This window comes from Tupaia chinensis, unplaced genomic scaffold (genome assembly GCF_000334495.1).
Source record: "Tupaia chinensis unplaced genomic scaffold, TupChi_1.0 Scaffold144247_1, whole genome shotgun sequence".
Lineage (NCBI taxonomy): Eukaryota > Metazoa > Chordata > Mammalia > Scandentia > Tupaiidae > Tupaia > Tupaia belangeri.
The window spans coordinates 44908-51750 of NW_006204105.1; positions in this window are offsets into that span (position 1 = coordinate 44908).

A 6843-nucleotide genomic window follows, 5' to 3' on the forward strand; every position below is an offset into this window, starting at 1 on the left:
ACCCCGATTCATTACTTATGTGTAGGCCTCAATCTTTGCAGTATTTGGGTTACTGATTCAGCAGAAGCAAGAAGAACCAATAACTCTGTAGTAATCAGAATGTTACCTAACTGTATATTGTTTACTTTATTGTAAATACTGGTGAACAGTGGTCAATAAATAGTTTTATATTCCTTTAAAAAAAAAGAGAGAGATACTTGTGTTGGTTTTGACTGGATGTTCATATAAACTTTTTAAAGAGATGAGTGATAGAACTAACAAGAGTTAGTTCTGTAAGTTTTGAATTTATATTGTTTCATTCTATGTACAAAACCATTTTTTTCCTACAAATAATTTTGTTGTTGTTTTTTGTTTTTTTGGGGTTGTTGTTGTTGTTTGCATTGGGGGAATTGTAGAGGAAAGCAGAACGTTTTTATGATGATTTTTGCTTCGATGACTTTAGGACAAATTTTAAAAAGTCCTAAACTCTGAAAGAAGAATACCTCCAATTATTTTGGACTCTTCTCCTCTGGACTTTTCAAGTTATGGCAAACTTGTTTTTAAGGCATAGTTGAAAGAACTATGAATGTAACTCCTTTCAAGCAGAGGTATCTCAGCATAAAGCTTTATTTCCGCTGTAGTTTTTCATCATTTTCTTCATTTTCTAGGCTTTTTTTTGGCTGATGCAGAATATTAGGTACATATCTGTAATGACAATGAATCTTTTCACCTTGAATAGAATCTGATAAGGCATATGCTATTTCATTTATAAGTGTATTTAGGATTAGTTATTTCTAAATAGTTATTCATTACTTTTTCCTCTTATGTATTATAATGTCTCTTAAGGTTCACTCACTTTCACAGACTCAGGATTATTCTGAAATCTCTCCTCTGGGGTGACTCTCCATTCTCTGGAGAGATTTGTTGTTTGTAAACCTTTTAACAGACTTCCTCATTGTCATCTGTAAACCTTTTAACAGACTCTGCTCCAGCGTAATCTTAATCAGATGAGTATCTGAAGACAACGGTTTCAGGAGAGCAAGGCTGTGTACAGGTAGTTATTCACAATCTCTGAAACCTAATATGAGCAAAAGCTATGTCCTGAGTCACTCAAAGAGAATAACAGAAGGGCTCACGTGGAGGGGGATGATTGCCTATACTGTCTCTCTAAGGTCAAAAACTCAAGAAGGTTACATCATCTAGATTTAATTTTCTTTCTTTATTATTTATTCACTCAAAGAATGTAGGAACCATGTTGCCATAATTGAAATAGGCTATTTTTGTTTCAGTCTTAGATCCTCTAATTTGTTCAACTTGCCCAATATTGAGGTAACATTCACCAGTTGGCCCCTATTGATACCAACTTTAAGTGAGGGTCACTTCTGTAATTCTCTGACCTCATGTTCCAGAATTAGGTACCCATCTCCTATTTTTATCCTTGAAGTCTTGTGGAATTTACAGATGCACAGATGGATGTACTTGGTCTTAGAGAAGTAGATTCATCTACTTTACCAATGTAAGTGTGAATAAGACTAAGTTGGGCCAGTCAGTGGCATGGTTTGTTGAGGCAGCTGAATCCCATAAGGCCGACTGTGGCTAGAATCACAGGCCCAGTGGCTTGAGAATCTTGTCTAGATGTGTATGCATGCATGCCTATAGGAGAGATGGAGAAGAAGAAATTGTGGCATAACTATCCGTAAAGGAAAGTGCTTTCTCACTGCCCCTCCCCGCCCCCTTATCCCTTCCCCCCAACACACTTTCTTTCTGTTTCTCTCCAATGTGTACAAGCACGCTCTGGCAGAAAAAAAAAAAAGGAAAAAGAGATTAATTTTTTTTAGATTTTTGCTATAGGTTGTGTGTGCTATAGACTGCCAGACAAAAAGCAAGAAATCACCCCCCAGGGGACTGGCCATGCCACAATCCCTTCTCCTCCCTTCTCCTCTCAGGATCTTGGGCACGCTCGCACATGCTCCTGGTGTGAGTTTTAAGCCACCGGGTCTGGGACTGGAACCATGGTTGATGACATGGGAGTACAGTAACATAACCATTATGCCATCTGCTGGTCCCAAATTTATTTGTTTTCTAAAAAATTTATCAGTAAATTTATATCATTGACTGACATTGGGAACAACTACATGTAAAGTTCAATGTGTTTAGAACATCTTGGATATGTACTTTTCCTTATAGCTTAACCCAGTTTCCTGCCTTACTCATCCCTTTAACAAGGAAGAGACTGAGGGAGAAAAGAGGAGTGGGAGAGATTGAAGGAGAGGAAGAGGGGCAAAAAGAGGGAGAGAGAGAGCTTGTTTTAGATTTCTGTGGGGTTCAGAAGGCTTAACGAAGTGGTTATTTGTCCACTTTCCAAACCTACTAATAGTCACTTATTGCACATCTATCTTGCTGGGCACAGAAATGATCATATTCTCTCCAGAGAATTCTGAACTCAGGGCCAAGTTCAGGTGAGGAAATATGGTGATATAATTAATATCAATAGAAAAAAGAGGTTCACAGAACTCAGAATCGTGGCCAGTGGTAGTGACAGGGATAAAAGCATTGGCAATTGCCACATTCCACTGGAGCCCTTCAGCTACTCTCTGGGAGCTTCTTTTCACACTGCAGGTTTTCGTCGTGTTAGGTTTTAGTGTTTACTACTAATTACCTATACCCAATAACTCTGCTTTCCTGAAATAACAAGTGTCTTGTTTCTGACTATTTATTTTTATCAACTTCTTCTCTGGTATATCAGAAGCTAGAAAATGTAGTGTGCTAGCCCAGCTGCAGTGGTACACGTGATAGGACATCACTGCACAGGCTGAAGACACATAGGAAGCCTGGGTTTGAGTCCCAGACCAATCTGAGCAAGCTGAGTACAGTGGCATGTGGGAGGCTGGGGCAGATGTGACAATGTCAAGGATAGGAATTTCTCTCTCTCTCTTGTAAAGAAAAGTTTAAAATAACTGTTGTGTGCCTTCTTGAGCATCAGGCTCATTTCGGTTCTTTAATGAGTGGATTCTTCTCTGAAGCAAGCCTCTCTCTCTCTTTCTCTCTTCCTCCTCCCTTCTCTCTCTTGTAAAGAAAAGTTAAAAATAAATGTTGTGTGCCTTCTTGAGCATCAGGCTCATTTCAGTTTTTTAACGAGTGGATTCTTCTCTGAAGCAAGCTCTGGGTTGGTCAACCAAAATCAGTATTTGTCCACATATATGCAACAGCAGAATTTTCCCAAGAATTGTCAAGAAGGGGCCAGCAGGTGATGTGGTGGTTGAAGCGCTGGATTCCCGCATGGCTGACCACGGTTTGAGTCCTGGACCTGGCAACTTGCTTTCTCTTTCTCTCTCTGCCTAGATTAAAATAATAATTTTTAAAATAACAAATGGAATTAAATAAATGAATAATTCTTCTTTTAAAAAGAAAAAAGAGTTATCAAGATGTCAGGGACAAAGTGTCCGAGACCTGAACCTCATGTTGAAACACAGCAATCTGTCCCTTAGCCTGACATGAGCCCAGGAACACATGTCATAGCACTCACATGATACATACAATAAATAGATACATTTCAACTGTTTTTGGTAGAGCTAGAAAATCTAGGGAGCAAATCATCTGCAGAAGCAATTAATCTGGATATGGACTGATATTTACTCAGGACAAGGAAAACCATCATTACTAAGATATGCAGGAAACATTAATTCCCTGTGAGCAAGATTTTTGCAACTTGTATTGCAATAGATTTATATCACTGACTAGAGCCGGGAACCTAAATTTGACAAATTAAGACACAGAAGTGCCTTTTTCAAGTGTTCATCATACTTCTTTCAGCTTCCAGAATTTAGCAATTAATCTAAAAATATAACTTAAATAGTATTTATAAAACCATACATGAATTGGGGGAGTCAATTACCCGTGTTTGTTACTAATACAAATGATAATGGCAATATTTTTGATGTCCCCACCATGTGCTAGGCTTTATGTTGAGTACTTTAGAGGTATTATAACATTTAATCATAACAAAATATTATGCAGTAGATACTATTATTATCTTCAATATATAGATAAGAAAACAGGATCAAACAATTCATTATTTAAAAGGTTTTTACCATTGGGTACCTACAGGAGAGACAAAGAGACAGAGTGAAGTAGTGGTAAGGTTATGTTCTATAATGGTGAAACCATATGGAAGATCAGAGTTCAGTTTCCAGGTCAACCTGTACTTAACAGGTGTGCACACTCCCGTAATCCTGAATAAGGTTGGGGAGAGTATCACAGCTTGAGATGCTGTTGAAGTGCTTGTTTTTCTCTCTCTTTATCTTCTCTCTCAACAAATAAATAAACTTAAAAAAAAAAACCACTTGATTAATGATATTTGATGAGCTGTTACCAATTTTTAATTTATTCCCAGAGATGATATCTTTTGCTGTTCAGTGTCACAGTTCCAACTTGTAAAACTGAAACCAAGTGAAGCACAAGCAGATGCTGAGCCTAAAAATCAGCTTCTCTCCCCTCTTGAGCTGGAAAGTTTAAGATATAGTGAATGGGATAGTGAGGGGGATGGGATAAGGTAATAGAGGGGAAGAATATTAAGAGCTTTTCCTAGAAAAGGCAAGAATTTTCTGAAATTCCCAAACCTAGTCGCTCTCTCTCTTTTTAAAGAGAGAATTATTTTATTTTTATTTATTAATTATTATTATTTTTAAAATTTGCTACAGGGCATGCACACTTACCAGAAAGAAAAAGTGAGAAAGCAAACCACTGGGTCCATGACCCAAACTGTGGTTGGCCATGTGAGAGTCCAGTGCCCCAACCACCACACCACCTTCTGGCCATCATTTTCTTTTTTTTCTAAGTTCATTTCTGGTCGTAGCCATGGAAATTGTCAGCAGTCGTGGTCCTAGAAGGTGTATCATTTAGCATACTAATACTATACAAAAAGAATATAATGAGATTGAAGGCAAAGCAGCCATTGTTCCAGGTGCCATCTTGATTCTGACTGATTCAGGCTAAGTTTTCTAGTGGAGGTTTTATCTGAACTACTGATATTCATCCTGTTAGTTGAAGAAAAACACCATTAGGGGAGGTCTGGGCTATGTTATGAGCATGGGCTACATGGTGAGTGATAGAGCTTCAAGGTTGATGATGTCAATGGAAGTAACCAACTCTGCAACAATAATAATTACTGTGGTTTATTTCTAAGCATGAATTTGCAAGACCTAGGCTGGAGAGGAGGCAAAACATTCAGGCACAGGGTTTCCTTTTATTTGATTTTGAAAGTGAGAGAATTTAGTGAAGAGCTTTCCATTGGCCTGGCTCATAAAGGCAGAACGTGTGGAAGTGGGGCTTGTAAGATTTGGGAAGGAATTAGTGAAGAGTTGTACTTTAACAGAGAGATAAGGGGGCTTGTATACAGTCATAAGATACTGTTCCAAGGACAGGATGTTGGAAGAGTCTTGTTATCAATGAGTCAAATTGGTCTGTCAATGATTGTGGGTGTAACTCACCCATTACAGGGATATTATGCCAGGGACAGAAGATAGGAAGATTTTTGTTAGTAAATGGGCCTAAGTGGCCTGTTAATGTCTATCTATGGGTGTGACTCACTTCAGGCCCCTGGAAGGGATTTTAATCATAGAAAAAAGCCAGACTTCTGTCCTCAGTGAACACATCAAGGTCTGGGAAGTCACAGAATCTCCACACATCCTCCCTCTCATATCTTACACTATGCATCTCTTCCATTTAATTATTTTTCAGTTGTATCCTCTATAAGATACTGGGTAACACAGTAAAGTGTTTTCTGAGTTCTGTAAGCCATTAAGCAAATAGCTGAAGCTGAAGAGGTATTGTGGGAACTCTTATTTATAGGCAGTCAAGCAAAAGTATGAGATTGATATCTGAAGTGGGATTGAGTCCTTGACTTGTAGGACTGAGGCTGACTTCATGTGGACTGTACGATAACTCAAATGAATTGTAGGATACCCACTTGTTCAGAAAATTGGTTGGGTGTGTAAAAAATAAAAACAAAACCCACATACCTGGTGTCAGAGGTATTCTGTATGAGAGTATAGAGAAATTGTGTGTGTGTGTGTGTGTGTGTGTGTGTGTGTGGTGTGTGTGTGTGTGTTTTCCAGAATGGTATATTTACAGAGTTCTGCAGTCAGCAAAAGTCACAAAGAATTGGTTGTTCTAATCAGACTATCATGTAAACAAATAGTGGCTGACTGTTTTGATCTAGAGTTAAGGGAAAAATTACTTTTTTGAACCTTGATATGTACGCAAATTGCCTGATCGATTTTTCTAAGTGAAATAAAGGATATTGTATTACGTTTACTTATAGATTTTCCTTTTATTTATTTCTTCATGTGCTATAGTTTCAATTCTCCCTCCAAAATTAATATTCAAATTTAACTGCCATTGTGATAGTATTAAAAGATGAGTCCTTTTAGAGGTGATTAGATCACAAGGGTTTTGCCCTTGTGAGTGGATTAATACAGAATGGGTTAGTTATCACAAGAATGGGTTCCTGGGACCAGCAGTTAGCATAGTGGCTATGTTGCTGGACTCTTACGTAGTCGACCGCGGTTCGAGTCTGGGACCCAGCGGCTTAAACTCACGCCGGACATGTGTGCCTGCGTGCCCAAGATCCCGAGAGGAGAATGGAGGAGAAGGGATTGCGGCGTGACCATCCCCTCTGGGGGTGATTTCTCACTTTCTGTCTCTATGTCTCTCTCTGTCTGGCGAGCGCAAGCGCCCTATAGCGAAAACCTCTCCAAAAAAAAAAAAAATGGGTTCCTGATAAAAAAAAAGAATGAATTCAACTCTTTCTTCTTGTTCTCTCTGCTCTCTTGTCCTTCCACCTTCTACTATGGGATGATGCAG